Consider the following 16,904-nt stretch of genomic DNA (forward strand, 5'->3'; position numbering starts at 1 on the left):
TATACAATGTACATACATATATGTATATATACATACATATATATGCACACACATGAACATGTTCACACACACATAAACACATATACATACACAAACATAGATAAGCACACACCCATATGTATTTGCACACACAAATGCAAACATGCACACACACACACACACGCATGCATGCATGCATGCACACACACATACATGCACACACACATGTACACACACATATACACACAAACACACACACATGCATGCACACACACACACATGCACACAAACACATACACATACACATGCACATGCACAAACACACACACACACATGCACACAAACACATACACACACATGCACACAAACACAGACACACACACATCTGCATGCACACACAAACACACACACACGTGCACACAAACACAGACACACACACATCTGCATGCACACACAAACACACACACACACGTGCACACAAACACGGACACACACACACACACATGCATGCACACACAAACACACACATACACATAGATGCACACACACTGAGATAAATATGCACACATTATACACAATTTTCAGCAATACTAAGTCATCTGCTTTGTTAAGTGTGTCTTATTTTTAAAGATTTATTTTCATTTCTAAACTCCCATTCCTACTTTTAAAAGGAAACATCCAAAAAATGTCACAATAAAAATTTCCTGTTTAATATATATGAGACAGTTGTTAAGTTGAAGTAGGATTTCCTTGAACCTCTCCTGTTCACACTTGTTGATTTATGGCAGCTGTGCACGAATATTAATAGCATCATGTCAGGAAATGCAAAATGTGAATATTAAAGTGTTCATAATATACAATATCTTCTTATTTATTAAATGTTTTAAAGTATTTTTGGTTAATAGTTTATTCTAATGAATAATTCAACCTTTTTTTTTTAATATATATACTTTATTTTGTTTCTTCCATTTTCCAACATATAATAAGAACAGTGGACTGTCTAAACTAGGCCAGGGTGATACACAGTCGGTCTAGGATCGATCTCTGTCAGTAGCCTATTGGGCTATTTCTCATTTCCGCCAATGCACCACGACTGGTATATCAAAGGCTATGGTATGTACTATCTTGTCTGTGCATATAAAAGATCCCTTGCTGTTAATGGCAAAAATGTAATGGGTTTCCTTCCTAACACTACATGTGTATGTCATAATTACCAAATATTTGACATCCAATAGTCGATGATTAGTAACTCAATGTGCTCTAGTGGTCTCATTAAACAAAATACCGGCCTCGGTGGCGTCGTGGTTAGGCCATCGGTCTATAGGCTGGTAGGTACTGTCGTAAAAGAGTAACCTATGTGGCAACAGCAGGTTTCCTCTAAAAAACAGTGTCAGAATAACCATATGTTTGACGTCCAATAGCCAATGATAATATAAAAAATCAATGTGCTCTAGTGGCGTCATTAAATAAAACAAACTTTACTTTTTACTTTCATTAAATAAAACAAACTTCTTCTTTTTTTTTACCTGTTTAAACTGTCTTCAAGGGAGACTAATGAAATATGTTGGTATACACATAATTGATTTAGAAAGATTTTATCCAAGCTATTGTGGTGCTAAAAAAAATAAAAAGACAATACTTTTTTTTTATTTTGTACACAAATTTTTGTTTTTTAAGTTCATAGCAGACAATTTAATATAATATTTTATGTTAAGCAGTCACATGACCATATTCTTCAGCTTATCAGACAGCAGAAGAGCTCGTTTTTTAAAGATGATATGAACAAAATTACAGACTCCAGACTTTTTGTTGTAAATGTCATTTATTAAAATGTCTACACCATTAGTGTGTTTTTTTCTGACATTTTTCAATGACTAAAACCTAAAGTAAACAAATGTGACACATTGCTGTCTTCCAACAAAAAGTCATAAAATATATACACGTACAAGCATCCAACAATGAAGGACAAAGCATATAATGGAAAAAAGGTGGTGTATAAAAAGGGCCAACGTGTTACACATTTGAAACTTGGACAAAACAAACTCTGAACAAAAACAAAGCTACACTAGGGATCTGTCTGAGGTAGTACCCTGCTGTGTGTAGCGACTTCTACAAGATAATCACCATGGATCTGTCTCAGGTAGTACCCTGCTGTGTGTAGCGACTTCTACAAGATAATCACCATGGATCTGTCTCAGGTAGTACCCTGCTGTGTGTAGCGACTTCTACAAGATAATCACCATGGATCTGTCTGAGGTAGTACCCTGCTGTGTGTAGCGACTTCTACAAGATAATCGCCATGGATCTGTCTGAGGTAGTACCCTGCTGTGTGTAGCGACTTCTACAAGATAATCGCCATGGATCTGTCTGAGGTAGTACCCTGCTGTGTGTAGCGACTTCTACAAGATAATCGCCATGGATCTGTCTGAGGTAGTACCCTGCTGTGTGTAGCGACTTCTACAAGATAATCACCATGGATCTGTCTGAGGTAGTACCCTGCTGTGTGTAGTGACTTCTACAAAATAATCACCATGGATCTGTCTGAGGTAGTACCCTGCTGTGTGTAGTGACTTCTACAAGATAATCGCCATGGATCTGTCTGAGGTAGTACCCTGCTGTGTGTAGTGACTTCTACAAGATAATCGCCATGGATCTGTCTGAGGTAGTACCCTGCTGTGTGTAGTGACTTCTACAAGATAATTGCCATGGATCTGTCTGAGGTAGTACCCTGCTGTGTGTAGTGACTTCTACAAGATAATCGCCATGGATCTGTCTGAGGTAGTACCCTGCTGTGTGTAGTGACTTCTACAAGATAATCGCCATGGATCTGTCTGAGGTAGTACCCTGCTGTGTGTAGTGACTTCTACAAGATAATCGCCATGGATCTGTCTGAGGTAGTACCCTGCTGTTTGTAGTGACTTCTACAAGATAATCGCCATGGATCTGTCTGAGGTAGTACCCTGCTGTGTGTAGTGACTTCTACAAGATAATCGCCATGGATCTGTCTGAGGTAGTACCCTGCTGTGTGTAGTGACTTCTACAAGATAATCGCCATGGATCTGTCTGAGGTAGTACCCTGACCTAGCAATAGAATTGTAAAATATGAAAAAACAACAACATACAATTAACATATTAACTTACTAGAATTGCATGTAAGACACCAGATTAACTTATTAAAATTGTATGTAGGACATTACCGATTCCTGGCTACCTAGATATCAATACAATAATCATTGTGGTGAAATGGGTGGAGATAGGATTTTGTAAATTACCTTGAGCAACGTGAAGTTTTTGTCTCCAGAAAAATGGCTAGCGGGCACCTCAGTTGAGGACGCATCTCAAATATACAAAAGTGTTCTAGCACATGCCTCAGTTGAGGGTGCATCTCAAATATACAAAAGTGTGCTATTTTACGACATCAGCCATTGTTTTCGTAAAATACTCAATGTATTTAAAGTAAGTTCAGTTAACATAAATGCAATCATTTTTTAATAATTATGTTTGATATGTATTTTCCAGGCCCATAGGAACAATATTTGTAGTGGTGAAGGCACAGGCTATTTAGCAAGGTGCAAGGGCATGCTCCCCTGCAAAATGTTTATTATTGGATACTCTAAAGCACAACTTCCTACCGTTATTTTCAGCTATTTTCAAGGGAAATATTTTAGATGGTAATTTTCAGTTGTTTAAAAGAAAAATGTTTTGGATGGTAATTTTCAGTTGTTTATACAATGGGAATGTTTTAGCTGTTTATACAAGGGAAATGTTTTAGATGCTAATTTTCAGCTGTCTACTAAGAAAATGTTTTGGATGGTAATTTTCAGCTGTTTACTAGGAAAATGTTTTGGATGGTAATTTTCAGCTGTCTACTAGAAAAATGTTTTAGATGGTAATTTTCAGCTATTTACTAGGAAAATGTTTTGGATGGTAATTTTCAGCTGTTTGAAAGGGAAATATTGTGGATGATAATTTTAAGCTGTTTACAAAGAAATAGTTTGGATGTTTAAACAAAGGAAATGTTTTGGATGGTATTTTTCAGCTATGTAAAAGGAGCCCAGTTAACACAGAATATTCAGCTGCATTGTTATGCATCTTCAAGAGTTATATACAGATAGAAAGATTAATAATGAAACATCTACTTTGTAACACAAGGGACACTCCTCCTCACCTATTAGTTATATTTGATTCCATCCAGAACTTTTATTACAATTTTTACGTGATACTGACTTTTATTTTAAATTTTAATTTGATCTATCTGTGATACTTGTATTTATTCACAGTTCTTTATACTGTGTTTTTATTTAACTGTTGAATTTTTATCTTGATGATGTTCATCACTTAAGTTTTGCCGATGTATTTTTCGTGCTGGGTTGCCGTTAAAAATCTATTCTATTCTATTCTATTCTATTCTATTCTATTCTATTCTATATTCTAAAGTCATGTTTAACAACTCAATGGTTAGGTGTAAAAATTAAGGCTACTACACTGACTTCAGTTGTCACCATATGTAGCCCACTGGTAAAGCGGTAAAGCATTCGCTTGATGCACGGTTGGTCTAGGATCGATCCCCGTTGGTGGACCCATTGGGCTATTTCTTGTTCCAGCCAGTGCTCCACACCTGGGTTAACAAAGGCTGTGGTATATACTATCCTGTCTGTGGGATGGTGCATATAAAAGAGCTCATGAAGTGGTGACAGCAGGTTTCCTCTGGCTGGAATGAGAAATCGCCCATTGGGCCCACTAACAGTAATGGATCCTAGATTGATCGTGCATCAGGCAAGCACTGAACCACTGAGCTACGTCCCACCCCACTTTGAAATATTAAAGTGAATATGCAAAGTAGTACTGGTATGTTTACTTCTGTGCACAATAAATGAGTGGAATATTTACTAAATGATGTCTATATGTTTTCTATGGGAAGGTTATCTATGTAGTATGTAGTTAAGAGAAGATAATAGAGTATTTCTGTTGATAACCCAGTAGTGTCAGTATATTAACTACAAAAACATTCCTGTTTGCGCCTTTGAAATCACATCCTGGATCATATATTATGTGTGTACAATTTGTACAGGATATTGCATTGAATGCGTACTTTTTTTTCTTTTTTTTTTTACAGGATGTTGAATTAATTGCCTTTTTAATTTGTCTGTCCTTTTTCCATTTATCTATGAATGCTGTCCTAATAGTGGCATACACATGTAGTTGCTAAGGTTGCAATGAATCAATTAATCAGAAACTTCCATGTCATAGTCCAAGGATTGTTTAATAAAACAGTAACACCAACTGCTGCCCTGATTAGTACATGTAGTAATATGTGATTAAAAAACAAAAACAACTGGGGGTGGGGTGGGGTGGGGTCAAATACTATTATATATTCCAAATAAATTAATGTACTTTTATTCAATAAACAGTTGTTATGCAGTACTTAGAAGTATATTCTCTAATAAAAAAAGTAATATTGCAATGTTCAATTTTATTAGAAAATGTTAACATCAGCAATGGTAAATGATTTGGTCATGAAGCAAAATAAGACTTACAGAATAATATAAAAAAAACCTCCATTAAATTGGTGAAAGTTAATGATTTTTAATGATGGGGATGTGTAAGACCAAAGTTAAAGTTTGTTTTGTTTAACAACATCACTAGAGCACATTGATTTATTTATCATTGAATGTTGGATTATAAAATTTAGTAATTTATGACCTGTAGTCTCTGAGGTAACCTGTTGCAATGGGTATGGGAACTCTTTTATGTTCCCCGATCCAAAAGTAGGTTCAGGCATGCCCATCCCCGATCCGACCTCTGACATCGCCAGGGGCCGGTTTCGGGACAGGAGGGTGTTGTAATGTTTTCATTAGCAGCCAGGGATCTTTTATATGCAGACAGGACAGCATGTACCACAGCCTGGCTTTGATATATCAGTCGTGGAGCACTGGCTGAGACAGTAAATGCCCAATCAGAGAAGCCCACTGAAGTGGTTCAATTCTATGATGTAATTTAAGCACCTCGGGTGAGTGCACTACCAAAGGAGTAGATCCTGCTCCTGAATTGGTCAAATTTCATATAACACACCTTTTTTTACATATACCATTTGGGCATGTAAAACAATTCACAAATATATTATTTATGTAATAAACATTTTTGTTTTTTATAATACATAAAAAAAATTATGCAGTAAAGTACGGTAATAAACAATTTAGTGTTTTTTACTTATTATTTTTCTTTTCTTTGACAGTCTGTTATGTATAAAACAATTTTAAAAGAAACAATTAGGGAGAGATTTTATTTTGTTATTTTTTAAATTATTTTTTTATTTATTTATAAACCATACATTTTCTTATACCAGCTGGTTATGAAGGACAATATCTTATAATAGTATTTACATTTTGTTTGTATTTTCATATTGACTTGAGTTGACACTTTACAAATGTCACTGACCGAAAGTGGACTCCCTGACAGCTATAGTCATTTGTTATACACCCATTAACAGGATAGCAGCAGGATGGGTACTTAGTTGTCATGGTAACATATCTGTTCATGGGTATGCATTGTCATTGATTTTGAGAACATGCTTGTACTTTTGCATAGCATGATTTTTGACAGTCACATATACACAGTATGTAAAGTTAGGTGTGTAATACATCCTGCATACAATGTACTGTTCGACCTGCTTCAAACACGTTCACACCATTTCTCTTCCGGGTAGATTCAATGACCTAAATTGTCACGGTCCATGTTATAACTTGTAAAAATAAATAACAGAAAGGATTATAGTGTTAGTAAAGTAGGGTTTTTTTATGGAATTTTTTTTTTTGTAGATAAGGAGCTGTTGAAAATTATTAATATATTCCTGGGTGTACAAAGAATATGCTGGTAGAGCTGGGTGAAATCAAGCATACACTTTTTAACTTTAAAAAAATAAATAATAGCATTCCTTACAGAATGAACATACACTCTCAGGAGAGGGTGTGTGTTAAGTTCTAAGATTACTACCCATCTGACACCATCAGACAACCAAAGAGACCAAGTGAAAACTGATTTTATTTCTAACTTCAGCAATATATAAAACAAGCAACGAAAACAATATGCAAATTAAGGTGATCTGACCAGGTCAGCCCTGCTCCCTGGTGCCAACAATTAACCATAAACACTCTCTTATCTCAGCACTGAGACAGACACTCAGGTTTGTTAATTACACAAAGCCGGACCAGTATCTCCCCTCCCAAGTAGAAACTACTAATTTAAAGTTAACCCATATAGTCTAACAATGATTAACACCTTATATCCCAACAGTGGATAGAAATTTTTTTGTTACTTGTGAACAATCCTTAAATTAAAATTTGTGTTGTTTAACAACACCACTAGAGCACATTAATTTATTAATCATTTGCTGTTGGATGTCAAACAACTGGTAATTTTCTCATATAATCTTAGAATGGAAAGCCGCTACAGTTTTCCAATAGTAGCAAGGGATCTTTTATATGCACCATCCCACAGACAGGATAGCACATGCCACAACCTTTGATATACCAGTCATGGTGCATATGACTGAAACAAGAAATAGCAGTCCTTAAGACACAGGATACATCTTAGAGGAGATTGCATCGTCTGACTCTATGACAGGTTGATACAGTAATTATAAAACTTAACTGACAATGTCAGAAAGTAAATTTTATGCTGCCTCGATCCACAACTTCTATCAAACAGAGAAGCGGGATGTAGCCCAGTGGTAGAGCACTCACTTGATGTGTGGTCAGTTTGGGATCGAGCCCCGTCAGTGGGCCCCTCGTTCCAGCCAGTGCACCATGACTGGTATATTAAAGGCTGTGGTATGTGCCTTCCTGTCCTATCCTGGGATATGCACCATCCCACAGACAAGATAGTACATACCACGGTCTTTGTTACACCAGTTGTGGAGCACTGGCTGGAACGAGAAATAGCTCATTGGGCCCACTGACGGGATCGATCCACCGAAGGGAGTATCAAAAAGTGGCATTTTAAGACAGGTGGCTGCTTAATATAGGTTACTTTATAGGTTACTATACTGGCCTTGGTGGCGTCATGGCAGGCCATCGGTCTACAGGCTGGCAGGTACTGGGTTCGGATCCCAGTCGAGGCATGGGATTTTTAATCCAGATACCGACTCCAAACCCTGAGTGAGTGCTCCGCAAGGCTCAATGGGTAGGTGTAAACCACTTGCACCGACCAGTGATCCATAACTGGTTCAACAAAGGCCATGGTTTGTGCTATCCTGCCTGTGGGAAGCGCAAATAAAAGATCCCTTGCTGCCAATCGGAAGAGTAGCCCATGTAGTGGCGACAGCGGGTTTCCTCTCAAAATCTGTGTGGTCCTTAACCATATGTCTGACGCCATATAACCGTAAATAAAATGTGTTGAGTGCGTCGTTAAATAAAACATTTCTTTCTTTCTTTCTTATAGGTTACTATATTAAATGATTTGGGAGAAAAATATATGGCCTCTTACTATTAGCACAGGTGGATGTTCAATACAAGTGTTCACTAGAGCAGATTAATAGCTAGGGATCTTTTATATACACCTTCTCACACTATAAGCAGTATGTGTATACCACAGCCTATAATATACCTGTTGTCAAAAAGAGGTTGGATTGGGAATAATAATGCTTCTGGTTTACTGAGGGGAATGATTCCGAAACTGATCTCATACATGTACCATTGAAGTCCATCCTAGACAATTTGTTGAATGTCAATAATTGATAAGATAACCAATCAAATTAACTTCCTGATACATAAGTAGATTTTTTATTTTTTTATTTTATCGAACATTATCTTATGATGTAGTCATCTTTTGACATAGCTACTCTCATTCTCTCCTCCCCCAGACTTTTGAAATGTCATTGTGTATCATGTGACCAACACTAGTCACAGGGCTATAGTTACTCTGGTTTATGGAATTCATCCCTTTATACCGAAGAGGAGAAAGCATAGGAAGCAGTGTTCATCAGGGGTGGCACAAGGGGGACCAAAACGGGTGACTTCACTGCCAGTGAAGATCCCTGAAACTGCTATGCCAGCCACATTTTGCCTTGCCAAGCAAGTTGTTGAAGACATATGACACATCGAGCCACCTGCCAGCCCAAAGCCATCTCCTCCTACTCTACCACCTCCACCACCTCCTATATGCCACCATATTCTGCCTCCACAGGCATTGACAGTGATACTGAGCAGGTGGCTCAGAAGGAACTGAAGAGGAGGAAGCTCCAGCACTGGAAGACCCCACCACCAGCTGGATGTTGAATCTATGGAAGATCCAAGCCAAGTATCGTCCTCTGGTCAGTCACAGATCACCAACACTGACGTTCTCACCACTGACCCGAGAGGCGGGAAGTAGTCCAGTGGTAATGTCTGGGATCAATCCCTATTGGTGGGCCCATTACGTGATTTCATGTCACAGCCAGTGCACCACGACTGGTATATCAAAGGCCATGGTATGTGCTATCCTGTCTGTGGGATGGTGCATATAAAAGATCTCTTGCCACTAATGGAAACGTAGTGGGTTACCTCTCTATGACTATGTCAAACTGACCATATGTTTGACATCCAATAGCCAATGATTAATAAATCAATGTGCTCTAGTGATGTCATTAAACAAAACAAACTTCTCACCACTGACCCAGATCAACCCAAATTCAACCGGATTCAGCTCGAATGGGAATTTCTTTTTTCCGAAACAGATGCTTTTTGCCAATACAATGTAGGTGGTGCTGATTCCAGAGATGGATAAAGCTGCCATCAGATCTTGGATATGTTTTACATGACAGACAACCAGGTGATCACTTGGTTGAGTACAATGACCAACTGCTTACCAAACTTCAAGAACCAGCCTGCCATAATGTTGCCATAGGACACCTCAAGGGACGTGTTTTACATGACAGACAGCCAGGTGATCACTTGGTTGAGTACAATGACCAACTGTTTACCAAACTTCAAGAACCAGCCTGCCTTAATGTTGCCATAGGACACCTCAAGGGATGTGTTTTACATGACAGACAGCCAGGTGATCACTTGGTTGAGTACAATGACCAACTGTTTACCAAACTTCAAGAACCAGCCTGCCTTAATGTTGCCATAGGACACCTCAAGGGATGTGTTTTACATGACAGACAACCAGGTGATCACTTGGTTGAGTACAATGACCAACTGTTTACCAAACTTCAAGAACCAGCCTGCCTTAATGTTGCCATAGGACACCTCAAGGGATGTGTTTTCTCCATAGGGCTATCAGACTTTAAATGTTGACCACCGTTCACAAACCTGAGGTGGGTTTTTTAAATAAATGGTCTGATACACTTGATTTTAATAGGTCTTCTAAATTTCCCAAATCGTCTTCTACTTTTTGGCTGAGCAGTCTGTTTTTATTTGCTGGCCTCTAATTTTCTCTGAATCTGTGCAGCATAAATTTGATTATTAATTTATATTCCAAATTCCATCCACCTCAAATCCACATGCCACTTCTATCCCAGATACAGTCCCTTGCCAAGTTAGAGATTGTAAGTCCCTCAAAAACCAAACATTTCATTCATTTCATTATTTCATTATAGTTATTTTCATGCTTATATCCAATTAAGTTTCAAACACGCTGTTCTGGGCACACACACACCTCAGCTGTCTGAACTGTCTGTCCTGGACAGTGTGTTAATGGGTACCTGGACAGTGTGTTAATGGGTACCTGGACAGTGTGTTAATAGGTACCTGGACAGTGTGTTAATGGGTACCTGGACAGTGTGTTAATGGGTACCACAGTTGTTAGTTGTTAGCAAACCACACATTTGTTGCTGTTTCTTTTTAAATATCAGTCACAGAACATAACCTTTCTAAACCATATACCCCTAATATCCAGCCTTTTTAAAGGGTTTGGTGGGTGTCAAGTTTAGAGGGGTTTCACTGTACCTGTATTATATTACTCTTGACAGTGGATTATGTGTCTTCCATGTCATACCCTCCATTGAGTTGTATCTTAACATCCATGAATTTAAAGTGAGACTGACAGACTGATAACCAACCTGACGTATTTCTTACATGCACACTCAAGCGGTATCTCACCAAGTGGATGGAGGTCATTCAGGTCAGGATAATCTTTGATCACAGTGCAAACATCCAGTTAGGATTAGCGATTATTTAAAAAAAAAAAGCAACTTGTATATCAGGAAGCTAATTTGATTGGTTCTTCTACTGACCAATAAATTATTACATCTTACAATTAATTACTGATTGTAAACCCAATTAGGCTTACAAGTATACAGGAGTCGGATTTCATGTTACACATGGTAACGCCTCTGTTATCTTTTCATTACGTAAAGAGAACTTTGCTTTCATTTATACCATACTCAGCTGAAATTGTTTCAGACATTTGTAGTTATTTGATCTATATAGGTAACAAGTAATTTAAACAAAATAAAATTGAATTGTGTTGTTTTCGGTGATGATGTCAAAATGGTTAACCCACTGGCTTTAAAGTGACTGTCTTGAGTTGGTTGCCATAGTAAGATGTTCAGACTAATGAAATATTTTAATGATTTAAATTACATACTAAATATTGTTTCCTCTTTAGAATATAGGTGTCTGTATATTCAGTGTTTTTTGTTGTCCTATTATTTGTATGTAGCCCAAACTGGATTTGGTCTCCCAACAATTTTGTACATACAAAAAATATATATACTCTTCAAAAAAAGTAGGGGAACCTGAAATATTAATTTTAATATCAACTATTAGACCGAATATACGTTTTAACCACAGAAATCCTAGTAAAGAACATTCAGGTCTGTTTATCAACACACCGAAACACATTCCATAGTTTGCACATGCATCACGCAGTTTCCCTGTACATGTGTGTGGAGTGTCATTCTCGATTTTGACAATTTTCAGGAAGGTTCATTAATCATTGTGGAACATTATTTCTGTCAATCTTTTTCATTCTGTTGATCATACAGTTGTTATTGTTTTGTTTTTAGTCATTTTTATTGTTTGAATTTGCAATTTACTGATAAAAAAAAAGTCAACTTTCAAATTTCACTTCTCAACCCAATCGTCCTTCAAGATCTTTGATGGTCATAAAACCTACTGTAATACTGAACTACCGGTTGTAATGTTTGCCCAATTAATTCACTATTATCATATAACCATTTTCCACAGCTAATATATTTACCTTACAATTTTGGCAATTGTAAATTCTTATTAGAGTTCCCCTACTTTTTATTAAGAATATATATTGGGAAACGAAATGAAGTTTCAGTTAGTACAATACTGGGACAATCAGAAACACATTTAAATATACAGACACTGATATTTTATGCAGGAAAATGTATATAGTTGAAATGTGTTGTCCTTGAAATGTTTCTGGTAGTCTGCAACATCTTAACAATGGCAACAAACTCAGGACTGTCCCTTTAAGGCTTCAAAGTATTGAATTTAAAACTCCCACAGTCAACCAAAGTTAGTGTTTTTTATCGATCATTGTAGAGGTGAAAGGCCACTACACTAACCACAAACAACTAAACTATTAACCCATGCATTGGACAGAGCAGCCCAAATAACTGGAATAGTGTCATGAATCTTAAATTTTGGATATAAGCAAAAAAAAAAAGAAAAAAAAAAATTCAAATCAAGATAAAATGAGTTGTTTTGTAAGTACATGCTCCTTTGAAAGGACTTAACTTTTAACAGCCCAAGTATGTGTACAGGACAACATGCTTGAACAGTAATTGGTTGAAGATAAAATGGAATATGCACTTTGTCCCAGACAGGATAACATATACCATGATTCAGAACATACATCCATAAACATGCAACTCACTGAAACATTGTTGAATATCTGTCACCAATGTGTATAAGATCGATTCATCACTAGTTGGGATGGGAAATCACCCAATGGTCCCACCGAGAAGGTTCAGTACAACTCAGGCAAGGATTCTACTGTTTGAGGTAGCTACCCCCCCCCCCAAACCTGATATAAGTGAGACTGTTGGATATCTTTTTTATTTTATTTTATTTTTGTGCTTATATCCTGGGCTATCAGACTTTATATGTTTTGGCCACCCTTAAAAAATTATCTTGTTTTTCTTTGAATAAATGGTTTTATTTCAACTTATTTTCATGCTTAAGGTTCAGCCATGCTGTTCTGGGCACACATCAGCTCTCTTGGTTGTCTGTTCAGTACAGTGGTTAGTCAGAGAGAAGTGGTTTTACACCTCCACATTGAGTGTTACAACCACTGATGTAGCCAGGGTTTTATGAGGAGGGCTATCCACACGAGTTGAATTTTGGGATGACAGGCTAATATAAAATGTGGTGTTGTGTGTGTGGGGGGGGGGGGGGGTGGGGGGTGGTGGCTCACCCACACTGTCTAAGAATTGAGTTGTAGGGTGACAGGCTAATATAAAATGTGATGTTGTGTGTGTGTGTGGAGGGGGGGGGGAGGAGGGCTGACCCACACTATGAGTTGAGTTGTGGGGTGACAGGCTAATATAAAAGTTGGTGGGGGGGAGAGTTCACCCACACTGTCTATGAGTTGAGTTGTGGGGTAACAGGCTAATATAAAAGGTGGTGGGGGAGAGCTCACCCAAACTGTCTATGAGATGAGTTGTGGGGTGACAGGCTAATATAAAAGGTGGTGTTGTGTGTGTGTGTGGAGGGTGGGGGGGAGGGCTCATCCACACTGTCTATGAGTTGAGTTGTGGGGTGACAGGCTAATATAAAAATTGGTGGGGGGAGAGCTCACCCACACTGTCTATGAGTTGAGTTGTGGGGTAACAGGCTAATATAAAAATTGGTGGGGGGAGAGCTCACCCACACTGTCTATGAGTTGAGTTGTGGGGTGACAGGCTAATATAAAAATTGGTGGGGGGAGAGCTCACCCACACTGTCTATGAGTTGAGTTGTGGGGTGACAGGCTAATATAAAAATTGGTGGGGGGAGAGCTCACCCACACTGTCTATGAGTTGAGTTGTGGGGTGACAGGCTAATATAAAAATTGGTGGGGGGAGAGCTCACCCACACTGTCTATGAGTTGAGTTGTGGGGTAACAGGCTAATATAAAAGGTGGTGGTGTGGGGCTCACCCACACTGTCTATGAGTTGTTGGGTGACAGGATAATATAAAAATTAAAAGGTAGTGGGGGAAGGGAACAAAAAAGAGGTGTGATTGGAGGGAAGCCATGACTCCCCTGGCTAAGCCAGTAGTTCAAACTTACTCTGAACAGAGGCCTGGACCAGGATGTGAACCGAGTACCTACCAGCCATAACGCTGATTGCTCAACCACTACACCACAGAGAACAGGTTGGTGAATGTCTGATGGCCATCCAGTGATAAATGTGTTGTACACCTGTCATGAGAATAATATAGTGTGACACGTACACGGTACTATTAAATTTCTTTAACGGTCCTGTAGTTAAAAATATCTCCAGTAATTTATTCCAAGCGTTGCAGGGCTCCCAGTTACCTTCAGGCAAAATAAGAATTGCCAAAACATAGACCCACCTTTAGAGTGAATTTTTTAATTGGACAGGGTGTGGGGGGAGTCCGGGGGAGGGAGGGGAGAGGAGGAAATAAATATAAATAATAATCACACTTGGTAAGGGAACAAGTAGCCATGGTGAAACCATGTGCCTTAATACTGGTTGGATATACTAATAAGTTTACATTCCAGTGGCAGTATCAGCTGAGTTTTAACTCACTAGTGGGGAGGTGTAAGACTACCACACTGAGGTCTCTCGCACTAACCATTAATCTGCTGTTCTGAATGATAGTTCAACAGCTAGGGGTTTGTGTACAGGACAGCTAGAATTAATAAATGGATGGATGGATATGATGAATGGATAGAAGAATGGGTGGGTGGTTGAAAGTGTTTGGGTGGATGGATGGATGGATGGATTTTAGGTGGGTGTCTTTTTGATGAATGGGTTGATGGATGGATGGATGCATGGGTGAGTTGGTGGGTGGGGTTTTTGTGTGGGTGGGGTTTTTGTGTGGGTGGGTGGGTTTTGTGTGGGTGGTAGATGGATGGGTGGGTGGGTGTCTTTTTGATGAATGGGTTGATGGATGGATGGATGCATGGGTGAGTTGGTGGGTGGGGTTTTTGTGTGGGTGGGTGGGTTTTGTGTGGGTGGTAGATGGATGGGTGGGTGGGTGGGTGAATCTGGTGGGTTTGGTTTTGGGTAGAGTGGGTGGATTTTGTGTGTTTTGGATGGATTCATTGATGGATGGATTGATTGATTGAGGGATAAAGTTATAATCTAACTCTGCTTAAGAGAAACTTGGCATGCTTTCTCTGCTTTTATAGGGTTTTAAATCATAGCAGCTCTTAAACTGTTCTAATATTTTAATATTACATACATTGAGCAAAGGTGGCCCCTAGCACTATGGAACAGAATGTAGCTTGAGATGCAAGATTGATCTCTCTCAGTGGACTTAGTTTTCTCAACCCCATGATTGGTACATCAAATAGCATGGTATGTACTATCCTGCAAAACTTTGCTGCTTTTTTGGTAGCCTCAGCCTATATGACAAGTTATGTGTCAGCAACAGGTTTCCCCTCACCATCTTTCTCTCTCGTTTTTATCGTTCTCTATCTCTTTCTCTCTTTCTGTCTCTGCCTAACTCTCTTTCTCTGTCTCAATCCCCATAGCTCTCTGACTGTCTGTGTGTCTCTCTCTCTCTCTCTCTCTCTCTCTCTCTCTCTCTCTCTCTCTCTCTCTCTCTCTCTCTCTCTCTCTCTCTCTCTCTCTCTCTCTCTCTCTCTCTGTGTGTGTGTGTGTGTGTGTCTATCTCTGTTTCTTTTTATTTTTCGCACATAAATTTTAATTCATTGAAGTCAATAAAATGGCTAATTATGCAATCATTGCAATGTAGATTTTTCTGTTCATTATACCAAAGATTCTTTTGGAAACCACTGTTTGTGCTGAGTTGAACATTACAACATTGAAATTTGTTCAGTTAATTACAAATGTTATGTGTGGGATCGATTAATGTGCAATTATGTGCCACACATAAATATGAAAATAATGGGATGTGGTTCTGGCAACTACAATAATGCACCTTTTTAAGTTTCTGAACATGCAAACTTTCTCGCAAACGTGTTAGCCCATGAGGCAAAACATCTGCATCATCAAATAAGCACGTAATTTAATCATTATAACCCTAATACTTATGAAAGTAATATATTCTGGTGAAACACAGAGATGAAACTAAATCGGAAACTAGAAATTACACGTTTAGCATGTGTATTATGCTTAATGATAAAATAAAGTCTGTCTAAAAACCACAATTAAAAATCTCAAGTTAAATAGCTCAATGTTTCGTCAGCTAAATGCTGACATCCTCAGGAGCAAAGTAAACATAACCAGGAGTTCAGCATTAAGAACTGGTGAATAGAAATAGTTCAAGTGAAAATCTCAAGTTAAATAGCTCAACGTTTCGTCAGCTAAATGCTGACATCCTCAGGAGCAAAGTAAACATAACCAGGAGTTCAGCATTAAGAACTGGTGAATAGAAATAGTTCAAGTGAAAATGTCAAGTTAAAAGACTAAAAAAATCACAGAATAAGCCGACTGGGGGAAAGTAACAAAAGATTATGTTTAATGCCAGCCAGTCACTGCTGAGAATTTCCTGACTGAATCATTCAGGTTAGGTCCAAAAAGGATCCTATCATTTTAGGTTATTAGTTTTGTAAATATTCTTTGCCATTTTAGCCAATATTTAAATTTAAAAAGATAAAATAGAAGTTAATTTAGCAATCATGTAATTTACTTTAATGAATAATGGATTAAGCTGGAAAATGCACTCGGAATTGTAGATTCATGAAAAATAATTAACTCACACTTCAGGGCTCATGAATTATTTTTACGGATTTACACCCCCTCGTACATTCTCCATTATATAAATTGGAGGTGA

The sequence above is a fragment of the Gigantopelta aegis genome, chromosome 9, assembly GCF_016097555.1.
Source record: "Gigantopelta aegis isolate Gae_Host chromosome 9, Gae_host_genome, whole genome shotgun sequence".
Taxonomy (NCBI): Eukaryota; Metazoa; Mollusca; class Gastropoda; order Neomphalida; family Peltospiridae; genus Gigantopelta; species Gigantopelta aegis.